The sequence below is a fragment of the Canis lupus genome, chromosome 13 (assembly GCF_048164855.1).
Source record: "Canis lupus baileyi chromosome 13, mCanLup2.hap1, whole genome shotgun sequence".
Lineage (NCBI taxonomy): Eukaryota > Metazoa > Chordata > Mammalia > Carnivora > Canidae > Canis > Canis lupus.
The window spans coordinates 3,476,611-3,502,314 of NC_132850.1; the positions used below are offsets into that span (position 1 = coordinate 3,476,611).

The 25,704-nt window shown below is 49.7% G+C and overlaps 1 long non-coding RNA gene across 4 annotated transcripts; it reads right to left on the minus strand.

Moving 5' to 3' along the window:
- Window positions 1–422: 422 nt before the first annotated feature.
- Window positions 423–25,469, minus strand: LOC140602346 (uncharacterized). 4 transcript variants are annotated; one of them, XR_012005296.1, is made up of 6 exons: window positions 25,414–25,469; window positions 10,054–10,184; window positions 8,472–8,519; window positions 4,616–4,728; window positions 3,267–3,415; window positions 423–1,530 (listed from the first exon to the last, which is right to left on the minus strand). It is a non-coding gene; the product is annotated as an uncharacterized lncRNA (long non-coding RNA). The 4 variants fall into 4 exon arrangements; XR_012005294.1 differs by having other exon boundaries at window positions 423–3,415; XR_012005295.1 differs by lacking the exon at window positions 25,414–25,469 and adding an exon at window positions 11,135–11,983 and having other exon boundaries at window positions 423–3,415.
- Window positions 25,470–25,704: the final 235 nt, after the last annotated feature.

Genomic DNA, 25,704 nt, shown 5'->3' on the forward strand with positions numbered 1-25,704 from the left:
CAGAGGATGGGGCCCTCCTGAGGAAGCCAAAAAGCAGACAGAAGGACACAAGGCTGGATTCACCCACGCTGACACGCCCGACTCTGACTCCTGTCTGCCCCTCGCCACCACAGTGAGACGTGGCCAGGAAAGGGATCATTGCCCTCCTTTTGCAAATGACCAAACTGAGGCCGAGAAGTGAGGTGGCGTACCCGAGAGCATTTGCCCATCAAACATTTGTTGACACCTGACCAGGTGCCAGTCCTGGGACACAGCTGAATGAGGCCCCACCCGAGGCTGAAGCCAGGCCACCAGACCAAAGCCGGGAGCCCGCCCCGCAGAAGCGCATTGTCACTTGATTCTCCAGCCTTGCCTCTCTCACCACTGTCTTCTGCCTTGGAATTCTACAGACTGAGTTCATGTTCGAAGATTTGGCAGACGGATAAATGGTATTTTTGTTTACTGATGTCAAAGGGAATAGAAAAAGCTTCCATAACAGGGAGAAATTATTTCTCTATGTGCCCCACAACCCAAACCAAGGAGAGTAGATGCTCAAGCTCCGGAAAGAGGGGCTTCTATTTGCTGGGAGGGGTGATGCTGGCACAGTGGGGGGAGCCAGGCCACCTCTACATTGCTCTGCCGAGAGGCGGGGGAGGGGGGTTGGGGGTTGGGGAGCTGGGGAGAGGTGGGGGGTGAGGAGAAGGGAAGATGAGGACCAGGGAGTTGGGTGCTGGGCAGGGGCGAGGGGGCAACAGGAGACGGAAGCCAGAAGCGAAGATGGAAATTTCTGGGGTAGGAGGAGTCTGATCAGCATTTGTGTAAGTTGTGCTCTGGGGTGCCCAATGTCACCCTGTCTTCCATCTTCCGGTGAAATCTTCAGCAAAATTGGCTTTATTCGCTGTGCCTTCTTGAGGGATTTGGATTAGCCTTGGCCGTCTTGGCTGAAGAGCTAAGCCCTGGTTACAGGTGGGTGCAAGCTACCAACAGACGTTGTTCCTAGGGCTCTCAAAACTGGTTTCCATCTCCAGGTAATTTAAAAATGGTTCAGTATGAAGCAGAACAGAAAGATCTTTTGTCTTGAAACAATGAATAATGAAAGTCCCGTTGTGTTGCCTGAGTGATCGTCAAATGCGATACTCCTCTTCCATAAGACTGGCGCTTTTTGGTGGCAGGTTATTTTTCCTCCTAGACCTGTTTTTTCTGGCTTCAGCCTCATCAGTAGATGTACCTCTGTCTGCTAACTCCGAGGACAGCGCCAGCCCAGGCCCTTCCAACTGCCCAGGCTCCGGCTGGCCCCACACAAAGGGGCTTTGTGGGTTCCCGTGAATTAAGCACGGATGGGTGATGGGGACCAGAAAAACTCGGTGACCAGGAGTGCTGAGTCTTGCCAAGTCCCCATTCCAGCACTCATCCTCCCCTGGAGGTGGTGGCGGGGTGGATGTGGCAGGAGGCCATTGTATACTTCTGAAACTGGGAACAAACTCGCAGGGTATTAAAATGTTTTATCCAAGTTGAATATAAACGGTCTCAAGCACCTGCTGACTCGAGCACCTGGATGAGCAGAGAGCCCAGGATCACCTCTTGTGGGCCGTGCCTTACCCCCCTGCCACTCTGACCACTTTGGGCCTTTCAAGAATAGCCGAAGCTTCTAAAATCTGAGAGAAGTGAACCTACTTGACTTTAACTCCCAAGGTGGGGACAAGAGTTTCAAAGTCTAGAGGCGGTCATGTGATGCCTCTGTCCTGCCACTCTGATGCTGCACTCCAGCTGCCCAGGGGCTCTCCTGCCCCTGCCCCAAGCAGTGAGGGGCTGTGGGCACCACTCCCCCTACACCAACCAGACAGGGCCCAGTCACCTGTGGGCCTTGCCTGTTAGGGTCCCAGGTCACCCACTGTTGGAGCCAGCGCTTCATTCTCAGTCCCAGGTCCCAAATATCCGGGTAACTCCTTTTAGAAGAGATGTTGAATTGCCCCGAAGCACGGCCAGAACTTAGAAACTCAAAACAGTTCACCTGTGGGGGTGGACCAGGGGTGGGTCCTGGAGGAAAGCCCTTCCATCCCTTCTTACCCTCTGGAGGAGAGACCAGAGGAAATTTTTGGCATCTTTTATGCTAAAGCAGAAAACAGTTTTCAGCAGATCACCCCCCACTTTTATTTTTATTAAGGAGAAGCCCCATTTTTGTTGTTGTTTGTGGGGAGGGTTGCACGTGGTTTGTTCCCTTCAGACTTTTTAGGAAGTTTTGTGAGATCTAAGAAATGGTGACTGGGGCACCTGGGTGGCTCAGATGGTTAAGCGTCTGCCTTTGGCTCGGGTCATGATCCCAGGGTCCTGGAATCAAGTGCGCATTGGGCTCCCTGCTCAGCGGGGAGTCTGCTTCCCCCTCTGCCCTACCCTCCGCTCGTGGTTTTTTTTTTTTTTTTTTTTCTCTCTTTCACTGACTCTCTCTCTCTCTCAAATAAAATAAGATCTTTTTAAAAAATGGATGACTGGATAGTCATTCTCCAATGGGCACCCCAAGACAGTGTTTGTGGGGTGAAGCATTGCCCAATGACTGTTTCTAAACAGTTACACTCTGCCTGCCAAGTGTCTTATTCCATGTTTGTTCTGGGTAACTGCGTGAATCTCTGTGCCTTTTTATCTGTCTTCCTCTCGCTATAAAGTTATAAAAATAAGTACCAAAGCCTGCTGATGTCAGAAATATTTCATAAAAAGCCAAAGGTCTCTGTGTAGTCTGCAGCAGAAGCTCCCAACCTGAGGGCTATAGAATTCTGGAAGGCTTTCGAGCTATTGCCAGGGATTAGTGAGCACCCGTGCGTGCTGTGTGTTTATCATGGAGCCATTGATGTCGGGCTGCCTGGGCTTGAACCTCAGCTCCATCAACTTTCTGTGTGAACTTGAGATGTGTTTTTTGAATTCTCTGAGACTGGATTTCATCACCTGTAAAGTGGGGGTGATACTAAAAGCATCTAACTCATAGTTATTGTGGGGATTAAAATAAATAATACATGTAAACTGTTGAGCCCTGTGCCTGACATAGTAACTGGTCAATGGATATTTATCATTGTTATGAAGAGCCTTCCCATTTATCAAATTATTTTTCAGGCACAGTGCTAAAAACTTCCCCTCCGTTATCTCAAATCCTCAAAACACCCCTAATTTATAAAAAGTGAGGCTTGGTAAATTGTCAGATGCTAGACTATTCCAGGACTTTTATTTTATACTGGTTTTCAAAACTAGCTCTTTTTTGGATCAAAAGCCCGCTTTCTCTGAGGCGGATCAAACTGTACCTGAAGTGTACTGCAGGCTGATTATTCAACAGGTCTTGTGTATATATGCAAAACTTGCGTTCTCTTCAAAGTATTTCCGAGTCAGTCCAGCACAGAATGGAAGGTTCCGAGCCGCGAGCTGGGGATGAAGGGTGAGGAGGGCTCCAGTCCTGTGGCAAAAATGAGCGCTTCAGTTGCGGAATGGTGTCAAATCCATAAAATCATCCCCAAACTCATTTCCAAAGCCCATGCTCCCGCTTTACTGACCATTAGGCAATATTCTCTTTTTCTCACTAATCTAACAAAAATTATTCTAGTCTTTTTCTTTGCCCACAAAATGTCTCTCCCTTGGGTGAATCTTCTAATTGCCCTGCTGGAGACTTTTCCCCTTGCAGTGAGATTATAGCAAATTTCAATGTGTACTCATAACTGAAATGTCTGGAGAGTTTAGATTTTTTTTTTTTTTTAACTGTGGAGACATGAGGAGAAATCACCAAAGACTCAGGGAGGGTGGGACTTGGAATAGGGTGGAAGCAGTCAGTATTTACCAATGAGGGCAGAAGTATTTCAATAATTCCAAACCAATGTGGCCTCAGTGGTAGGTCCCAACTCTGAGTCACCCATGAATACAATATGTTTTAAATCCAGCTAGACTGTGTAGATTTTATTGTGGTTTATACAGTATAAAAACTGATTTCACAATAGCTTATTGACATTATAAATTTTCACAAACAATGGATACCATGGTGGGTTGTTTTTTTTTTTTTATGTTAAAAGTATTCTTCTACAGCACGTAGCTAACTGCCACAGGCAAGGTCACTGATGCATGTGCAACAGTAGGGGAAATTTTAAGGAGAAATAAAATATCTGCCTAGCCTCAAAAGGATCTTAAAATGTTAATCACCATAGAGGCTTTAAAAGATGTCCTTAGGGACAGCTGGGTGGCTCAGCAGTTGAGCGTCTGTCTGCCTTCTGCTCAGGAGGTGATCCTGGGATCCAGGATCGAGTCCCACACTGGGCTCCCTGCATGGATCCTGCTTCTTCCTCTGCCTGTGTCTCTGCCTCTCTCTCTCTCTCTCATGAATAAAAACATACATCTTAAAAAAAAAAAAAAAAGATGTCCATAGATTCTTTGATACTTTTCCCTCTGGGAAGCAAAGCTTAATTCTTACTCAACCTCCCCACTCCCAGGACCAGACTTAGTGACTCACTTCTAGAGTATGGAAAAGAAAAAAAGAAAAAAATAGCAATTTTACAGTGGAGAAACCTGGCAGACATTACACTAGCCAAGTGATTAAGGTTAACATCGGCAGCAACAAGACAGGTAGCTATCATATACCCCCGGATAGCACGCAAGAAGGCCACCCCACCTCTGTGACATTCTCCTTAATCCACAACCTGGGTCTAATCATGAGAAACCTGGAACAAAGCCTCAGGAGCATCCTACGGCAGACCCGACCAGTGCTCTTCGAAAGCCAGGGTCCTAAAACACAAACAAAGAAAGAAACGGTCACAGAGTGAAAGAGCCTAAGGAGACATGGTGGTGACCAAATGCAGTGCGGGAACCTCAATGGGATCCTGGAACCGAGAAGAGACACTAGTGGAAAAACTGGTGAAATCCAAATAAAATCTGTAGTTAGTAGCGTTGTCCAACATCAATGTCTTAGTTTTGATGGATGTGCCATGGATATGAAACATGATGTCACATTCAGGGAAGCTGGTGAACTCTCTGTACCATTCTGGTGACTCTTGGCTAAATCTAAAATAATAGGACCAAAAAAAAAAAATGACCAAAGGAATAACAAAATCACAAAGCCTTCAGATTTCTCATTTACATAACAGAAGGGGTCATCCTCACGAAGACTGGGAACTGCCGTCGACACAACCCGCAGAGAGCTGAATGAAAGGAAGACCACTGACAAAACAGCATGGGCTGCATAGACGTCTCCAACCATCCCAATGGATGCACAGGCCGGGGGAAGGGCACCCAGCTCGAACAACACGGAAACTGTGAGGTTTCCCAATCGGGCTGGGCAGATGGAGGGAGAGCATCCCAGCATGAATGGAGGAAGATCATGGGCATTAAAATAATGAACAAAGGGGCAGCCCGGGTGGCTCAGCGGCTCAGCACTGCCTTCAGCCCAAGATCTGATCCTGGAGACCCGGGATCGAGTCCCACACCAGGCTCCTTGCATGGGGCCTACTTCTCCCTCTGCCTGTGTCTCTGCCTCTCTCTCTCTCTCTCTCTCTCATGAATAAATAAAATCTTTAAAAAAATAATAATTAACACATGTAACACATGTAAAGTGCTCAGCCCTGTGCCAGACCTAAAAACCAGTCCGTAAACATTGTTTATTATTGTTTTTACCAGTAGCAGTAGAAACGGTATTGCCATTTATCACATACCTGTTGTTTGGTAAGGCCTGTGCCAAAAAACTTCCCATGGGTTATCTTCAAATCCTTACAACGCCCCCACTTCATATAAAGTGAGGTTCAGGGACTTGCCCAAGGCTGAACTGTTCCAGAACCTGTGTTCATTACTGGTCTGCTCAGCCCCTTCCTCGTCTCTGTTTTTCCATAAGGTGAAAGGATAGAACTGGCCCCAGAAGGGCGGTGGAGCACAGTGGGGGAAAAAAAACTCAGGCTCTGAAGTCATAGAAACCTTTGTACTTTCCCCAGAGGGTTGTTGAGAGGACAAATAGGATGCTGGCTGTCGTGCTCAGCGTGGCGCCAAGCGCATAGTTAGTACTCAATTTGTGTTATTGGAGCAGGATAATATTGGGAATTTTTAAATTGAGGGTTTTTTTTTTTCTTCGCCCAAATGTTTCTTGCTGTTTAATGGCCCTTCACTCATTGTCTGAGGGGGTGGTGGAGAACAGGCTTGGAGAAAGAAGTCATTGTTCGCCGCTGAATGTCAAATTGGACTCTTGAAAGAGTCCGAAGCAAAATTGCTTTGAAGGGCCAGGCATTCAATTGCAAGAGTCAACATACATAGGAGAGAAAAAAAAATTTTTTTCCAGAACTCTAAAATCTTCTCTTTAAGTAAACGTTCGTGTAAAACTTCAAATAAAACTTGGTCGACCCAGCGCATGAAAGTTTCCCTCTAGGCAGACAGTAGGCCGTTCCTCTCAAGTCAGACAGGGAGCTCTTCCTGTCTGGGTTGAGAAGAGCAAGAGCGTGGGATTGGAGGCTGGAGCCTGCTTCTCGAATCTTCTGCCCAGGGTGAACACCCCGTGGAAGCCGACCCCAGGGCCGAGAGGCTTCCTCCTGGTGCTGGAGGGGACGTCCCCTCATAGAGGGACGTGGGAGCCGTGCTGGGGCAACGACAGTGAGGTGTATCTAGGGAGAGGACCTCACAGTCTCTCTGCCCAGTGACACCCCCCCTTGCCACCCCTTCCCATGACACTGTTAGCTCTTAACCCCAAACCCACCTCTTCTCTTCTGTCTTGAGACACGTTTCCATGGTAGGTTGTGTCCATAGGGGCACAAGACGGGATGCAGGGCAGAGGACTTGAGGTTTTGCTGGCTAGTCCTTTGGGGCAACATCACCACCCAACAGCCCTTCACCCTGGCAACTAGACCCAGAAACAACTGGTCTTCACCTTCCCAGAAGCAGCCTCCCTGTGGCCCGGCTGGCAGCTGCAGCACCTGCCACAGGTGTGCCCTCACCAGGGTCGGGGCTCCAGTCTCTAGGTTCTAATAATCTCAGCTTCTCCCTCTGTCCTCCCATCCCGAGGAGCAGCTCTGTTTCCTGCAATTACGCCTCAGACAGCTCACCGTTTGCTTTTCCGCTTGTCCAATACTGTCAGGCCAAGTCCTAGTATTAAGATTTCTCTCTTAAAACACCCAGTGTGATTTCCATTTTCCCTATGGGACTGACGCCTAGAGGGCCAGACTCCCCCAAGGCCTTTGTGGGTCATGGTAAGCATCAGAAGTTTCCAGTGGGGGCGTATCCAAGCATTGATAAGACATGGATGGTGAGAGGCTTGGGGTCAGGATGAGAAGGGCTCGGAGGGGACAGCCTGGACATCAGAGGCCTTGACTGCTCGGGAGCCACGCACACTCAGGACCCAGAGCCAGGCTGGACCGGTTATGCCAGCAGAGAAGTGATGGGGAGTGAAGCTGACACCGGAGACCCAACAGGGCAGAGCTGGCAAGTCCAAGCCCAAGGCCCCAGGTGTCCCAGAAGGCTCTGCTAGCAGATGTCATCTGGAGGGGTGGGGAGCGGCCTCCACCAAGAGAGGGAGTAATTCCGAGAGAGAGTTTGGATCCTGAATCGACTTTCTCCCCCGCCCCGAACAAGAATCATTTTTTTTTAATTTACACTTGCTTCGTGCTTCTGACATCATTTGTAGAAAAATTACAAGAATAGTGCAAAGAATTCCAAGATACCCTTCACCCCAATTCCCCAAATGTTAACATTTTAACACTTCTGCTTTACCCTTCTGTGTGTTTTTCTGCAGGGCATCTATAGGTTTTTCTGAAACAGTTAAAAGTTACAGACACGCTACCTCTTTACCCCTAAATCCTTCAATATGTATTTCTTAAAAACAAGGACGTCCTGGGGCACCTGGGTGGCTCAGCGGTTGAGCATCTGCCTTGGGCTCAGGTCGTGATCCCGGGGTCCTGGGATCGAGTCCCACATAGGGCTCCCTGCATGGAGCCTGCTTCTCCCTCTGCCTCTGTCTCTGCCTCTCTCTCTCGGTGTTTCTCAAGAATAAAAAAATAAAATATTTTTTTAAAAACCTCATGTTCCTTTCTGTCCTGGGTCTTTATATCTTTGAGTCATATTTGTGGCCATTTGCTATCAGCCAGTTACTCACAAAACAAGTTATTGAGACAATATAGTTTCACGGGAAAGGCAGGGGTTCTGGAGGTAGATCCGGGTGGAAAGCAAGCTTCGCCACTTGCCAGCGGTGCGACCTTGGCCCAGCTGGAGCCTTTCTGGGTCTCCACTTCCTTGCCTTTACCGTGGAGGGGAGATGAGCACAACGGGACCTGGAGCCCGGCAGAGCGACGTTCACATCCTGGCTCTGGGCTTACTAGTTCTGGGACCCCAAGCATGCGCCTTCACCAGTTTGGGTTTTGGTCTGCTCGTCTGTCAATGGGGAAAACATGAACAGGGCATCTTGCTGGGCTGGTGAAAGGAGGCATGGTGCTTGTACAGAACGGGGCCGGCGTGTAGCATGTTCTGGATGAAATGTTAATCCCTTTCCATCAGCCCACCTGAGTTTGCACGTGTGATTCTTCCTCTTGGGGCCTCAGTTTCCTCATCTGTAAAACAGAGCCAGGGATACGCATCTGTCACACTGTAAAGAACGCAGACTACAGTTGGATGGGCTGGGTGCTCTGCAAAGCCTGATGCACTGTGGCCTTGGCAGAGTAAGGGACTGGCAGATGGTGACAAAAACAGAAAGTGCTTTGCAATCCCCGGGGCCTGCCAAGAATGTGGGCGAACCTGTCCTTGCACTGCTGCCCTGGAGTTCCAGGACGCCGTGTGCTCCCACCACCAGCAGGTTCCTCCTGCCTCCCCTGGGTGCGTCTGACGCTGGGCCTGTCCTGGAGCCTTCTAGGAAGCCAGCCAGTCCTGCCTCCGAGACGGAGGAAGGGTATCACTCTGTCCTCCGCAAGCTGTAGGGCAAGAGGAGGCAGCTCCAGTGCCGCCCCACTGCTGGAGGAATCTGCAGCCTGCCAGGCTCTCCCCGCAGAGGGGTCCCCCCCACCCCGGGGCTCCAGCCCTGCCGGTCTCCTCCCTGGCTCAGGCACATACGAAGGTCACTGTCAGATTGGGGAAAGTAGAGAGGTCCGGGGTGGGAAGGGCTGTAGCCTGGGAGGAGGAAAGCCCACCATAGCACTTATGGGATCAAGAGAGAGCTGGGGCAAATCTTCAAGAGATGGGAGGGCCTTAGCCAGAAAGCCTGCCCCTGGGAGGCAGCCAAGGGAGGCAAGGGGCGGGTGTGTCCTGTCCCAGAGGAGGGGCAGGCATCCGGCTCCTCCAGCGCCTGCTTGGACGATGGGCCCACACATGCTATGTGCCAGCCTTTGTGCCACGCTCTTGCCATATTTCTACCATCTCATGGGACCTCCTAAGTCCTAAGGAGCTTGGGGGCATCATCCTCCTTTGATAACAGGAGACACTTGAGGCCTAGAGAATGAAACTACTGGCTCTGATTGGTGTTTGCTAGGGACTGAAACCCGGATCTGCTTGATTCCAGTCTGGAGCTGGGCCAGGGCTGCCCTTCACTTCAAGGTCCAACACCTTTCTGGGTGCAGCCCTGTAATCTTGCCAAGTCAATCACGTATTCCTCTCCCTGGACAGACACGCTCTGGGGATCCCAGGTCTGGTGGGGGTTGTCCACGCCACCTGGCACGGAACCAAACTACGTTCCTTCTCCCCCAGCCCACCTGACCAGGTTATTCGAGGCGCTGAGTCTGAGTCCTCTGTTTGTCTGCCCATGTGCCAAGCAAATGCCAGGAATGTAGTTGGAGTTCAGTAGATGGTTTATTGGGTGAACAGACCGATGAAGTGGAGTTAAACTCTGTTTATCAGAGGAAGCATCTGAGACCAGTGCAGGAGGGTAGGGACTTGCCCAAGGTCACTTAGGCCTTCCCACTTCCATCCAGGGTGGTTTCCCCTCCATTACTCAGGCCTGGCTCAGGCCCAGGGTTTTGCCAAGAAGGAGAGCTGGCATTTAGGGATCCCGAGGGGAAGCCAAAGACCCCATCTGGTTCCTCAAGACCCTCCCTGCTATAAGATTAAGGACAAATCCCCCAAAGCAGCTGGGCCACCAGACCCTAAGACACCAACCTTGGAAGGTAGAGTCAGTTGCCCCCGAAGCTAGAATTTGTTGATCTGAGCAGTGAGACCAGCATGGTAAACAGTGTTGTCCCATATGGTAAGAGGCACGGTACCTGCGAGGCTAGGCTGGTGCCTTTGACCTAAAAGGCAAGAACTGGGCAGTGATTCTGAGTCTATAAGGAAATGAAACCCAAGAGTCCACTGTTGTCCATTATCCATGCATTCATTCATTCATCTGTTCGTTCACTCACTTATTCATCAATGCAGTGTTTCCTAAACTTCACTCATGCCATAGTGCCAAGGCAAACAGCTTTGCCTTCTCCAATAAAAATTACAAACTTAGGGACTCCTGGGTGGCTCATCAGGTTGAGCATCTGCCTTTGGCTCGGAGTGTGATCCCGGGGTCCAGGATCAAGTCCCACATCGGGCTCCCTGCATGGAGCCTGCTTCTCCCTCTGCCTGTGTCTCTGCCTCTCTCTCTGTGTCTCTCATGAATAAATAAATAAATAAATCTTTAAAAATAAATAAATTACAAACTTATTTATTTCATGTTTGTCTTTATTTTACTTCAGTGACTTTAGCCATAGCCCAGGCAATCGTGGAGTTTTTTTAAACACAGCCGTGAGAGCAACATCATGTTTGTTCACACACTCGCTGAAATCCCCTCCCGGACCACCCTTGGGTGTCTTTGCATTTATTCACCTCTCCTCTTCTGTGTCTCAATTTCCCTATTTGAGAGGTGGATGGCATTTGGATGCAATGGCCTTCCAGTCCTGACCTTCTAGAAGTCTATGGTTCAAAGAGCCACACCCAGCAAAGAAAAACACAGAGACCAGATGGGATCAGCGGGAGAAGTAACTGGTCAAAAGCCACAGGTTTATCTGTCATGTTTCTGGGCAGTGACTCAGGAGGCAAGACAGGAAATCCCTCGGGATTGGTCTGTAAGCCACCCTTCAGGGACTAAGAAAAACAAGTAGGCAAGTCCCCAGGAGCCTGAAACAGCCCCCAAAGCACAAGCCATACATACTTCACTTCCCAGAATCTTCTGGAGTTTCCGGAGGCGCTGGGATCTCTGATAGATTAATCTTACCCTTGATGATGCTTGGCACTGAGAAATGGTGAGGCAGAAAAATGACCCAGCTGGCCTCCTCCTCATCCCCAGGACAGGCCAAAGGGACGTAGGCTCCTTCTTGGGTACCTGCTTAGTCCGTGTCTACTTGACCCCAGCGTGGGCCGGGAAGGTGACTGAGGCCCATTTAGGCATCAGCTCCTCCTCATCCAGCTGACTGGCCAGAGGCGGGCACCTGCCTCAGAGGGAACCACTCCAGGGGCCAGGCTGGGCCAATCACATTCCCAAACTTTACAATTAGGATGAGGAGAGCCCAGACAGTGAGGCCCAGGCCAAGGCCAGGCAAGGTAACGGATAGGCGCAGAGGAGACCTGCTTAGAATGCTCATCTAAGAGAAAGGAAGGAAGCCAGTGGGCTGAGAAAAGCGGGGGCGGCTGGAGGGTAGAAGCTGGGCAGTCCCAGAGAGCTTTCCACCCTGATGGCTTGCCAGCCCCAGGAGTGAGGTCCTTGTGTGACCCGCCTGCCCTTGAGATCTGTGAGATAGCCCTGACTCCTCATACTGAATTACACTTGGTGCTTAAAGGAGCTGGAGCGGGCTTCTGTTTCATGTAACCAAATCAATCACGGATACAGTGAAGCCAGTCTACGGCCTCCCAAATTAGATTTGGCAAGCCAGGCAGTGGCAGTCGTGCAATCGTGACAGTACTGACCCCCACCCTTACATGTGATCGGTGCGTTATAACTTTAAAAGTCCTTTACACAGGGGTCATCATGCCCGGGCTGGAGGACTGGCCCCAGACTACTCATGCACAAGACTTTTCTCCCAAGAGCACAGAGGGAATAGCCCCGCTTTGGAGACAGGCAGATCCAGGTCCCATTCCTCACTTATCTGTCAACTTACCACCTACGCAGTGGAGAGTGCAGGCCAGCAGGAGGAGGGGTCCCCAGGACGCAACTGAGTGGGCTCAGGCCAACCTGGGGAGGGCTGGGAAGCCCAGACTAAGAAGTCAGGGGGACCCTTCAGGGAGAATCAGCAAAGCTTATGAGCACCCAGGTGTCGGGCTGGTTGGGCTTCAGGCCTGGGTGACTGGGAGGCCTGTGGTGCCACTGACAGAAATTTGTTCATTTGTTCCTCGAGACCTTGATGTCTCTTCTGGCTGATGACCTTGGGAAAGTGATGTCATTTCTAAAAGCCACAGGGTCTTCAACAAAAAGGTGGGACTAATAAAATGGTTGTTGTAAGGCTTGAATGAAGTATGCAAATATTCAGAGCTTGAGGCCTGATCAAACTGTGCCTGAAGCCCTACAATTCCTAGACATTTAAGTTCCATTAGCCAATAAATTCCCATAGCATTAAAAACAAATGTGTGGCACAATGTCTGACACATACTAAAAGTGTTCAGTATGTGGTAGCCATAATAATAACTTATTAATGTAAAATACCTAGCATGAGGCTTGACACATAATGATTAATCAAAAATCATGTATTATAACATGCACATTGCTCACTACAGAGGGTTTGACTTGATCTGGCTTAGCAGGATCATTTTGGACAGAAAAAGAAATCTTAGTTGATAGCAAGCTTTAAATGAATCAACAGTAAGCTCACTACAAAGCTAAGTGTGATCTCAAGACATATTTTTAAAAATACTGTCTCTAGAGGATGGGAGGTGTTAGTTCTATCTCCCTCGGCCTTGATCAACAGCACCTAGAGATGGGAAAGGGTGGGGCCAGGGAAAGCTGCATGTAAGCACTCACTTTCTGAGGGAAATAAAAGTTCTTTCTTAGCAAGTGTACCTATTCGAAAAAATGAATTAAAAAAAATATATACACACACATATATGCATACACAAAGATTTCCCTTTTTTTCATAAAAAAAGGTATGATAAAGGTATCAGTTATGTCTTCATTTCAAAGTAAGCCACAGTAATCGAGATAGTGTGGTATCGGTGTAAAGCCAGACAAATGCACTATTAGAGCAGAACATAGAGTCCAAAAATACACATATAAATACAACCAATTTTTGAGAAAGATACACAAGACATCCATGGAGAAAAGATAGTCTTTTCCACATATGGTGCTAGAACAAGTGCTCATCCGTACGTTAAAACACACATACCCACCCTCACTCACACACATACACATACCCTCCAATCTACCATTTGCATCACAAGTAAAAAGTAACTCAAAGTAGATTCATGCACCTAAATGTATATAAATGTATATAAAATATATAGAAGAAACATAGGGGAAAATTCTGTGGTCCTGGCTTAGGCAACGATTTCATAGCTACAACACCAAAAGCATAATCCATAAAAGAAAGAAATCAATAAACTGGACTTCCTAAACAATAAAAGTGTCTGCTCTCTGAAATACACTCTTAGGAGAATGAAAAAGACAGTCTACAGCCTAAGAGAAAATATTTGCAAATGATACAGTCAATAAAGAACTTGGATTCAAAATTATAAAGGATTCAAAACTTAATTAAGTGTCTGACTCTTGATCTCACCTCAGATCTTTTTTTTAATAATAAATTTATTTTTTATTGGTGTTCAATTTGCCAACATACAGAATAACACCCAGTGCTCATCCCGTCAAGTGCCCCCCTCAGTGCCCGTCACCCAGTCACCCCCACCCCCCGCCCTCCTCCCCTTCCACCACCCCTAGTTCGTTTCCCAGAGTTAGGAGTCTTTATGTTCTGTCTCCCTTTCTGATATTTCCCACACATTTCTTCTCCCTTCCCTTCTATTCCCTTTCACTATTATTTATATTCCCCCAATGAATGAGAACATATAATGTTTGTCCTTCTCCGATTGACTTACTTCACTCAGCATAATACCCTCCAGTTCCATCCACGTTGAAGCAAATGGTGGGTATTTGTCATTTCTAATAGCTGAGGAATATTCCATTGTATACATAAACCACATCTTCTTTATCCATTCATCTTTCGATGGACACCGAGGCTCCTTCCACAGTTTGGCTATTGTGGACATTTCATGGTCATGAGTTAGAGCCCTGCATTGGGCTTCACACTGGGCATGGAGCCTACTTAAAAAAAAAAAAATGGACAAACTATTTGAGGAGACACTTCCCCAAGTAAGATATATGGATCACAAACAAGCACATAAAAGATACCCAACATTATTAGTCATTAGGGGAATACAAATTAAATCCACAGTGAGATGCCAGGACATGTCAGAGTGGGTAAAGCTAAAAAGACTGACCTATAGCAAGGGTTAGTAGAGATGAGGAGGTACTGCGACTCCCCTACAACACTTCTGGGCATATAAGATGCTATAACCACTTTGGGCAACAGTTTGGCCATTTAATAAAAATGTAAACATCTACCTACCATATGACCTGATCATTCCAGTTCCAAGGAATATGTCCATACGAGATTTATACCTGAATGTTCACGAGCAGCTTTATTTTTTTATTAATTTTTTTATTTTTTTAAGATTTTATTTATTTATTCATGAGAGACACAGAGAGAGGCAGAGACACAGGCAGAGGGAGAAGCAGGATCCCCACAGGGAGCCCGACATGGGATGTGGGACTCGATCCTGAGGCTCCAGGATCAGGCCCTGGGCTGAAGGTGGTGCTAAACCACTGAGCCACTCGGGCTGCCCAAGCAGCTTTAAATATAAGAGCCAAAAGCTGGAAACCCAACTGTCCATCAGCAGACAAGTGGGTAAGCAACCTGGTATATCCATACAAAGGATACTATGCAGTAAGAAAAAAAGAAGGGGCCGCAACCAGTTGGAGAAATCTACACATAATTATCCTGAGTGGAAAAAAAAGCCAGACCTAAAGGGTACTGACTGGGTGATCCCATTTTAATAAACGTTTCAAAATTGGAAAATGCATTGGTAGTTGCCTGGGGACAGAGAAAAAGGCTGGAGGGAGGGATTACAGAAGGGCAGGAGGGATCTTTTGGGGGTAATGAATTTGTTCATTTGCTTGGTTATGGTGATGGTTTCACAGTACACACATGAATCAAAACTTCTATGATTCCACACATTAAATACACGCCATTTTATTCAGCGCGGATGTAATACCTCAGTAGTACTGTTTGAAACAACAACACAACAACCAAGCGCCTTCCCTGTGATTCTTCCAACCAGGGCTTGCCATAGGATCCCACACCACATCCTAACACGCTCACCCTCATTGAGCACCACCGTGTGTGCTGAGTCAATAGACCCATCTGCCTCAGCTGCCTGCGCCACAGCCTACGCCACCTGGAAACTTCTCTTCCTCTGGGCCCTACTCCAAGGGGAAGCCTTGTGGATAACTTGGCAAACGGGTAGGAATAACTTACCCAAATATGGAAAACCATGCCACCAAATTCCATAGGCCCACCAAATGCCGTGCTCCTTCTTTGGCAGGGGAGGCGGGCGGTCACAATGCAGCAAACTTGACATGTTTCCAGAAGCATCACAAGGTACTTCTAGATTTCCGGAAGCATCACGAGGTACCAGCCCCTGAATGTCTGTGGTCTGCATCTCCTACCCAGGCATGCATATATCTTAACAGGTGACCTAGAGTGTCACTGAATCTCATCAGCATGGTGTCATCAGGGAGCAGCATGGTGGTGGGGTGGTGAGAAGACCGGGCTCCCTTACAGTGGCCCTGTGTCCCCAGGGACTATATTAAACTCAGGACTCAGATATCCCAAAGATCTGGATTTTTCCCTCTCCCCCAAGTACATTCACCCTGGCAAATTGTCATGGTTTCCTTGGGGGGAAGAAGACACGTAGAGGGTGTTGGTGACGGTATCACAGGGTCTCATCTCGGCATCTGGCCTCCCTTGAATCCAAGGAATTCTCCATCTGCGATTGACTTAATTCCAGAAATCGAGTGAGGAGCTTTGATTCTTATCAAGGTGACTCAGAACTACATGCAGCTTTATGACAGAATATGGAAGAAGCTGCCTAACAGCTGTCACTGACACGACCCTGGCTGTGTTCTAAGCCCTTCGCATGCGTCAGCTCATTTGGGCCTCACATAACGCCTGTAGGAGTGCTTACAGCCTGATGTTTGCCTGTGGACCAGGAAACTCAACGGGCTGGCACAGAGAAACATGGGATGGACCACAGCAGAAGCAATTAGTTGGATGGCACCCATAGCCCAAGTCAACATGCTTCAAAGTCAGCCAGGCACAGGCCTTGGCCGGGCCACGGTTAGGTGGAGTGAGGGTAACCTTGACCAGGAGTGGCACGGGCAGGGCGTGGGCATCAAGCCAGTGGTGGAGAAGCTCATCTCACTGCACCCAGCCCCGGGAACATTCAGTCTCAAAACCTCCTGTTGGCAGGGTGGGGCCCCTAGGAGGACAAAGGTATGTCCCTGAAGGCCACTAAACTGGAGGAGATGAGAGCAGGGAGAGACAGGGGAAGGAGAGATAGAAGCTGAGGGGTGGTGGGGGGAAGGGAAGGGGGAGGGCAGGACAGATGATGGAGGAGGGGGAGAGAGGGAGGTTCAAGGGTCAGAGTCTGAGCCCCCTCATTGGCTCTGATCAAGAAACCTCCAGGCTCGGGGACACCTGGGTGGCTCAGCAGTTGAGCTGCCTTTGGCTCAGATCATGATCCTGGGGTCCTGGGATCAAGTCCCCGCATTGAGCTCCCCGCAGGGAGCCTGCTTCTCCCTCTGCCCATGTCTCTGCCTCTCTCTGTGTCTCTCCTGAATAAATAAATAAAATATTTTGAAGAAGAAGAAGAAGAAGAGGAGGAGGAGGAGGAGGAGGAGGAGGAGGAGGAAGAGGAGAAGGAGGAGGAAGAGGAGGAGAAGGAGGAAGAGGAAGAAACCAGGCTCCAGCCCCGGGACTGGGGGGGCCACTGTCCTCAGCACTTTATAGCCATTCTCATCCCTCACAGCTGCCCTGTGAGGAGGGCATTTCAACACCCACTTCACCACTGAGGAATCTGAGACTCACGGAAGGAGAAGGGGACCTGCCCAGGGCCCACGGCTGCGGGGAGTCGGGGTTTCCTCTGTTAGAGCCCTGAGTGCTGGCAGCTGCTCCTGATTCCGACCCCCCACCACACCCCCTCTGGAATCCAGAACCAGGCTCCCTGTGTGAGAAAGGCTGCAGCTCCCAGAGGGGAGCACCTGAGGCTGGGTGCCACCCGAAACCTCCCACCAGAGAGGTTCCCCAACCACAAGGGAACACTCCCATAGAATATGCCCCCTATCTCAACTATGCCAGGCTGCTGAGCTCTTGAGGAGCTTTGTAAATAAAATCTTTTTTTTTAAATAATAAATTTATTTTTTATTGGTGTTCAATTTGCCAACATACAGAATAACACCCAGTGCTCATCCTGTCAAATGCCCCCCTCGGTGAATGGGTGACAGGCACTGTAAATAAAATCTGGTGACTTGAACTTGGCTTTCCCAGCCAGAGGAGCCAGGATCCCAAGGATTCTTCTGGCCCCACCTCTAAGGCCCCCCCCTGCAGGGAGCAGGGAATCCAACTAAGGCCTATTTCCTTTCTCTGAATTGAAATTTATTGAGCACTTGCTGGGCACCGGAGCTCCATTTGGGGGCTCTCCAGGCCTCATCTTGTTGACTCTTTCCGATGGTCCCGTGATGCCCCGAAAGCAAGAAAATCCACAGGACCCTGATGCAGAACTCAGAAGCCTCTTCATCAGCGGGTGAACATCTGTTTTCTTCCCTCCCTAACCTGGGGCCCTATGTTTCCTGCATGGAGGGACTTGGGAAGGGAAATCTGAGTCCTGTGATGATAATGGATCCTGGAAACACCACGATGGGAAAAGTCCTGGAGAGGGAGACATGCCCCACTCTCCACGAGCAGGTCCTAGAGACCCACAGTCCTGCAGCCCCAGGGGCTCCTCTTCTGAGCCATTTGTATCCTCCCTGCCCCCATGGGTCCCTCCCTGTGGAGCTTCTTAGTTGAGATTTTGCCCTGTTGTATTAAGTATTGTGTAAGTACAGAAAAAAATTTTATAATGCACATATAGACCATAAAGGTGAGGGAGCGGAGGTGACTCCTGCACCCCTCCGCCTACCCAGCCACCTTTCTGCTACCCACGTGTCCTTCCTGCCCTGGGGCCTTCCCTCCTTCAGGACAGAAGAAACCACTATTCTGAATTGTGTTTGTCATTCCTTATCCTAAAAATTATATTCCCATATGTGTTTCTATCACACACACAAAAAAACCCCACATACTTTTGCCTATTTGTGAACTGTAGGTAGGGATCATAGTGAGTGAATCCTGCTGCGACTTGCTTTTTGTGTTCAACATTATCATCCTCAGGCTCCTGGACGTCATGAGCTGCCAGTCATTTGTTTTCACTGCTGTGTTCCGTTCCACTGTAGGACACACCACAATCATTCATGCATTCTTCTCCTGGTGGATATTTGGGATGTTCCAGGGTTGTTTTTTGTTTGTTTGTTTGTTTGTTTGTTTGTTGCTGTTATGAACATGCTGCTATGAACATTTCCGTACATACCTCCCAATGCGGGGGTTTCTCTAAATATCAAGGAACCCATGTTAAAAGGCAGGTGGGGGATCCCTGGGTGGCGCAGCGGTTTGGCACCTGCCTTTGGCCCAGGGCGCGATCCTGGAGACCCGGGATCGAGTCCCACATCGGGCTCCCTGCATGGAGCCTGCTTCTCCCTCTGCCTGTGTCTCTGCCTCTCTCTCTCTGTGACTATCATAAAATAAATTTTAAAAAAATAATAAAAAAAAATAAAAAATAAAAGGCAGGTGGTCTTCAGCTCTATTTATGATGCCAAACTATTTATTTTCCAAAGTGGACACCCTGAACAGCTGGGATCAGTCTCCAAGCAGCACCTAGGCTAGTGGAGAAGATAGATGATCATTGGTTCATCAAGATCCAGAATGCCAAGCGGCAGCCTTGCTTTGGGTGCAGGTGGAGAGGAAACTGCCCTGACCCACCTTCCTGACCTGAACTTGGAGTTGATGAGCAAATAAATACATCCCAGTTTCCTTGCCTGGGCTGCCCTCCTTTGATCCCGATGGCTGACCCATGGATCACATAGGCATCTTTAGTCTCATTTGACAGATAAGGAAAACTGAGGATCAGAGGGATTAAGTAACTGGCCCAAGGCCACTCAGTTTGTTAAACCTCAAAATCTAGATTCCAAGTCATTTCTATCTACTGTGCTCTCCTGCCTCCCATTATAAACTGCTGTACATTAGAAATGTATTTCTGAACCCTAAGGGAGGAATTTATCATTTTTACTTTTCCTTCCCAAGGATTATTATTCTTTAAAACATCTTTTTTTGATTTGTCACCAGCTTCTACAAACCGAGCTAAATAAGCTATCCCTCCCATCCTCCAGGAAGCCTTGTCATTTATTTATTTATTTATTCATTCATTCATTCATTCATTCATTTATTCATGAGAAACACACAGAGAGGGGCAGAGGGAGATGCAGGCTCCCCACAGGGAACCTAATGTGGGACTCGATCCCGGGACCCTGGGATCACGACCTGAACTGAAGGCAGATGCTCACCTGCTGAGCCACCCTGGTGCCCCCAGGAGGCTTCTTCTGATCCCCCAGTGTCCTGGGTATACCCCAACATAGCATTCAGCCCACAGTCTGTGACTGTCTCAGCTGCCTGATTCCTCCTTGTAGGGCAAAATCTAATTCAGAGCATAGGAGGTGCCAGAAAGCGTTTGAGGAAGGAGGAAAAGAGAAGGGCAAATTGGAGAGAAAGAATCTTTTCAACCCATAATAACAGTAAGTACCATTTATTGCATCTTTACTCTGTGCCAGGCCCTGGCTCTGCACATTCTACCACACGCAAGATTTCTCTGAAACCTCTCAATCCCCTAAGTGGAGGACATTTCCGTCTTCAGCCTGCACTCGGAAAGCGTCTCCCACCCAGGGCTGCATCGCCACTAAGTGACTCCACAGCCTGTGTTCTTAACCACCTTGTTGCAGCTGTGGGGCCACGTCCCCGTGCCCTCACAGGAGCAGAAGGATTAATCAATAGAGTTTTGGCAAGAAATTCTAAACTGTGCTATTCTGGGTTCACTTGGCTTCTTTAGGATAAAATGCTCAATCTTTCAGGATTTTTCACTCCCTTTTTTCCTTCTCGTGGGTAACATCAGAGAGGGAAGATGGAGGGAAGGCCTGAGTAACCTCAGGGTGGGAAGGGGGTCTGTGGTCCCACAGATGCCCCCAGGCCCATCTCTTCTCTTGGGTGTCCGCCCTCTATAGCTGTGCTGATGCATACATCCCACTGGTCCTCGGGCCAGGTACCCAGGCACCCACTGCCCTGTGACTGCTCCTGGTCACAGCTTCCACACCCTCTCCTTTGACCCCAGCTCTCTCTGGCCCACAGTCCTCCCAAGCATTTATACACCCCTATCTCCTGGGGTCCTGGAAACCCTCTGTTGCCTTCCCCTCTCCATACCTGCATCCTGGAAGGGGTGAGCTCCACAGGCTGCTGTGTGTGGTGGCTAAGAGCACCCCTGACATGTGGTCAACATCACCTGGGAACTTGTGGCATGCAAATTCTCAGGCCTGACCAATGTGGGAGTTACTGGGGCTGGGACCACCTATCCACATTGGACTAAACCCAGCAGGTGATCGTGATGCACACTCAAATTTGAGAATCACTGCCATACCTCATACTTTCCCTTCTTCCAGGGCTCAGAGTGAAAAGTCTGTGCTCCGTTTGGCCAGATTCCAGGTCTTAACATGTAAAAGGAAGTTGAGACGGGTTTGGGGGTGGGGGGGAGACATTTAGAAAAATTCTCTATCCCTCCCAAGGGTGTCGCTCTTTAAACTCTGAAATTCTGGATTCTGAAACTCTATGTCTGTTCTACTCTTTCAAAATATCCACTTAAAAAGTCAGGCTGAGGATTAGGTTCTTGTCAGCTGCTGAATCTGCCTCCGCTAAGAAGCAGTAGATGCCTCCGTGTCAAGGGTGAAGAAGGACAGGACAATTGCCGGGAATTAAAAATTCATGGGATAGCTTTGCAAGAAAAATCTTTTTTTTTTTTTTTTTTTGCTATCTATACAATGTGTTGTCAATTCCAGACTAGTTTAACCTTCATGTCAACCCTGAGCGGTCCCACAATATCAGGTTTCCCTGCCAGTACAGCAGTCAGTTCACAGGCTCTGGCCCCATCACCCGAGCCCATCTGGAAGCCTCTGTTGTCATCCATCCTCCAGTCCCCTCTCTCTGCTATCACTGCTCAGATTCTGGTCTCCTCATCCCAGCCCAGTCACTTACTAATGTGCGATGTCAAGCAAACTACTTAACCCCTTTGGGCCTCAGTTTCTTCACCTGTAAAGTGGAGATTCCAATTTGACGTTCAAAACAATTTATTTGGCCGCATATAAAATTCTAGGCTCTGGGGGTACTGCAGTGAAGCAAATAAACAAAAATCCCTGTCCTCGTGGAGCTTATATTCTAGTTTGGGGGAGTGGGGACAGAAGGAGAGCAAGGCAATAAACAACAACAATATATATATTTATATATACACATATACATATATAAAGTATATATAATATGTATATTATATATTATATATAATGTATTTATATAATAGTGTATATATAATGTATATATACATATATACATATATGTATACATTTAATATATAACATACTTATATATACACACATATACATGTGTATATATATTTTTATATATACACATATACATATATGTGTGTATATGTGTATATATAAAAATATATATTTGTATATACAAATATGTATACAAATATACAAATACAATGTATACACATGTATAAACAATATATATGTATATATTTTTTATGTATATATACACATATATACACATATACATATATATATATAATGTTTCCTATGGTGATATGTGCTATAAACACACAGGGAAAGGGATAGGGAACACCTGCATAGGGGGGAAGAGGGTTTTGACTTTAAATAGGGCAACTAATGTCCCATTAATAGATCCCACTGAGAAGGTCATGGTCGAGCAGAAATCCGAAGGAGTAAACCACATGGGCACCTGGGGAGATGGCATTCCACCTGGAGGGAAGAGCGACTGCAGAATTCTGAGGGGAACAGGTACTTGGCGTGTTGGAGGACTGGCAAAGAAGTTGGTGTGGCTGGAGTAGAGTGACAGGGGTGGAGTAGGGAAGAAATCCTAAACGAAGCTGGGCAGAGAGGGACTCCCTGCTATTTGTCTATTTGTTGCCACCTTGACTTTGAAGGGACAGATCTGAGCAGAGCAGGAACCCCATTGGACTTTCTTTCTTTCAATTATTTATTTATTTGTTTATTCATTCATTCATTCATTCATTCATTCATTCATTCATTCATTCATGACAGACACAGAGAGAGAGAGGCAGAGACACAGGCAGAGGGAGAAGCAGGCTCCCTGCGGGGAGCCCGATGTGGGACTCGATCCTAGGACCCCAGGATCACCCCCTGAGCCGAAGGCAGATGCTCAACCACTGACTCCCCCCCCCCCCCCGGTTCCTCCCAATCAGACTTTCTATTTGAAGGTCATACTGGCTGCTGTGTGAAGAATCAGCTGGAGGAGCCAGGGCCGGGGGTTGGTGGAAGGCCCCGAGACCCGTCAGAAACGGGGCCACCAGCAGTAATCCAGGCAAGAAACGGGGCTCAGCCCAGCTGGCCGCAGTAGGGACGTGCTCAGACCGAGGACATGTGCCGAAGTCAGGATGCACAAGACCCACAGATGGGTGGGATATAAGGACTGGGGGAAAGGCGGGGAGAGGGTGGACAAGGATGACTTCCAATATTTTAGCCTGAGCAACTTCAAGGATGATACTGCCATTTACTGAGATGGGGAAGGCTGAGAGGAGCAGCTTTGGGAAGAGAGTTTTCAGACATGGGAAGGTGAGGGTTCTAGTTAGAGGTCCAGCAGAGAAACCTGTGGACTATTAGGCATATGGGTCCAACGGTGCGGAGGTGCAGGCTGGAGATGGAAACATGGGAGACTTTAATCTCCAGGTGGTATTTCTAGAAGATTCCAAGAGCACCTACTGTGTATGGGTGTTGGGGGGTCAAATGAATTAAAAGAGATAAGCATTTAGAACGGTGCCTGGCACATAGTAGGCACTCAACGCGTCCCTGCTTCCCACCATGGTCACCTCCATGCTGTCCTCCACATTGCTGCTCAGTGTGATCTTGCTTTAGCCCAGATCTAACCATCCCTCCCTGCTCACATCTGCAATGGCTCCCTATTGCCTCCAAGATACAGTTCGGCAGCCAAAGGCCCCTCAAGGCTTTTCCTGATCCAGACACTACCACCCTCACCAGCCCCAATCTCTGCCACCACCCCCCACCTCCCACTTTGTCCTCCAGCAATAATAGAGCAACCTTTGTTCCCCGCTTGGTGTCTTTGAACAAGCAGCTGCCTCTGCCAGGACTTGCCCAGCAGCAAACTGACTGATTCTCACATCTTCTGTGAAGCCTCCCACCCCACCCAGGGGGCTGTCTCCCTTCCCTGCAGCCCAGCTGTCTACCCTCGCTGGTGTCACTTGCCTTCAAGGACTGTGTTCTTGTGGCACCAAACACTGACCCTGCCACAGGCAAAGAGTCAGGGTGGGGGTAGGGGGCAGGGGCATTCTCCATGGAGGGTTTTATTGCTAGACCAGCAAATGGAGGCCCAGAGAGGTGAAGTCACTTGCCCAGGTCACCCAGCTGATAAACACGATGGCCAGGAGTGGGCCCCAGGCTTATCTGATTCAAAGTCCTGGGCGCCAACGCGTACACGCACATGTGCACACATACATAGAATGAACAATCTGGAGCTCCTTGCGGGAAGAGGGGGACTCCCTTGGTCTTTCAGTCATTCCCTTCTCAGGAAAGGAGTCAGGGCTAAGGAGAGAGTTAAGGATTCAGGCTCAGGATAGCTCTTCACTTGCTTATTCAATAACTCATTCACTCATTCATTCCTCATTCATTCGCTTCCTTACTTGCTCATTCATTCAATTAGTCACAGGCAATTAATTGTTTTTCCTCCCAATTTCTACTTCCAGCTGACTTGAACCCTATCCTCTGAGATCTCAGAGTCTCTGGAAAGCCTGGCCAGGGGAAAAGATAGCACGGGTGGGGAGTGGAAACCCAAACGGCTTACCATTGATGTGACAGGTGAGAGGTCACCCAGTGGCCCCAGGAGAAGGATGTTCCAATTGGGGGGGGCCACAGCATGTACAAAGGTCCAGAGGCTTTGAAATAAGCTTCAGGAGACTTTAGCAGACCTTCAAAGGAGGCTACTTGGAGGTGGGGGGGTGGGAACAGTGGTGGGGAGAGAAGGTTGGAGAGTTGGGCAGGGGGCCAAGGTCAAGATTAACTCGGGAGTTAGGTGTGAGCTAGGTTAAGGTTTGGGTTGGTTTTAGGATAGGAGATGAGAGCTTGAAATGGATTGTTTCTTTTTAACCTGCCTTTTCCAGAAGGATTCCGTGTGGTTTGTATCAGTGGTAAGGATCTGGGGTTATGAGCAGGGCTGCCAAGAACCGAAGGATCAGGGATGGGCTTTAGGGTTGGAAGGCAAGGTGCAGTAGACTCCAGGTACTCCGGGAGCCAAGGAGCATTGGCCGCGCACGGAGTCTTCACTTCCCTCCTCTCTGAGGCACAGGCGCACCCGCCCGCCGCGTCACCTTGGGCACAGTCGCTTCACCCCTCTGGGCCTCGAACGCGCACCTGTCACACTGCTGGGCGGATCAGGATCCGTGTCGGAGCCCCCTCTCCCGGCCGGCTCGGTGGAGGCTGGCGGTCGCCCCTTCCCGCGTCTCCCCCCAAGCGCCTCCAGCCCCCCCAGCCCCTCCTCCGGCCGCGCCGCGGTGGGGAGAGCCCCCGGGCCCTGCACGCCCCCCACCCCGTCCCCCAGCCCCTCCTCGGGTCGCGCTGCGTCGGGGGGAGCCCCCGGCCCCTGGCTCCCTGTCCCTCCTCCTCCCCCCTCCCCCCTCCTCTACCTGACCCTGCCCTCCCCCCCCCGCCCCCCCCCGCGCCGGCGCGGCCCAGCGGGGTCCGGAGCTGCCGCCCGCGGGGAGCCGCGCAATTACGCTAATTACAGCCCGGCCTCCGCCGCCGAGGCCCGCGCGGCCACGCCGCCCGAGAACGCCCCCGGCCCAGGCCGAGCGTGGGAACGGCCGGGGCCTCGGCCCGGGGCGGGGGCCCGGGAGGCCGCGGAGCCGCCCCGTCGCCCGCGCGCTCGCGGCCCCTCCCATCCGCCCGCGCCCCGCGCCCCGCGCCCCGCGCCCCGCGCCCCGGGCGGGCAGAGCCGGGAGGTGCCCTGGCGCCAACCCGGGCGGCCCTCCACGCACCCGCCCCGCGCATCCGCTCACCTTCCACCGCCGCGTCCTCCGCATCGCGGGCAACGGCGCTCGGCGCTCGGCGGGACCCAGCTCAGGGGGGCGAGGCGGATGGCCTCGGTGGCCGTCCTGTGCCAGCCCCAGCGCGAATACCCACAACCCCGAAGGCGGGCAAAACCCCATTCTACAGGCGTGGAGACTGAGGCACAGAGAAGCGACGGGGTCCGCGCCGCCACGCGGGGGATACACCCTTCGTGCCTGTGACCCCGAGGAAGAAAAATGGTAGCAGCTGGCATTTCTGGGGCGCTGCCCCCGGGCCAGGCA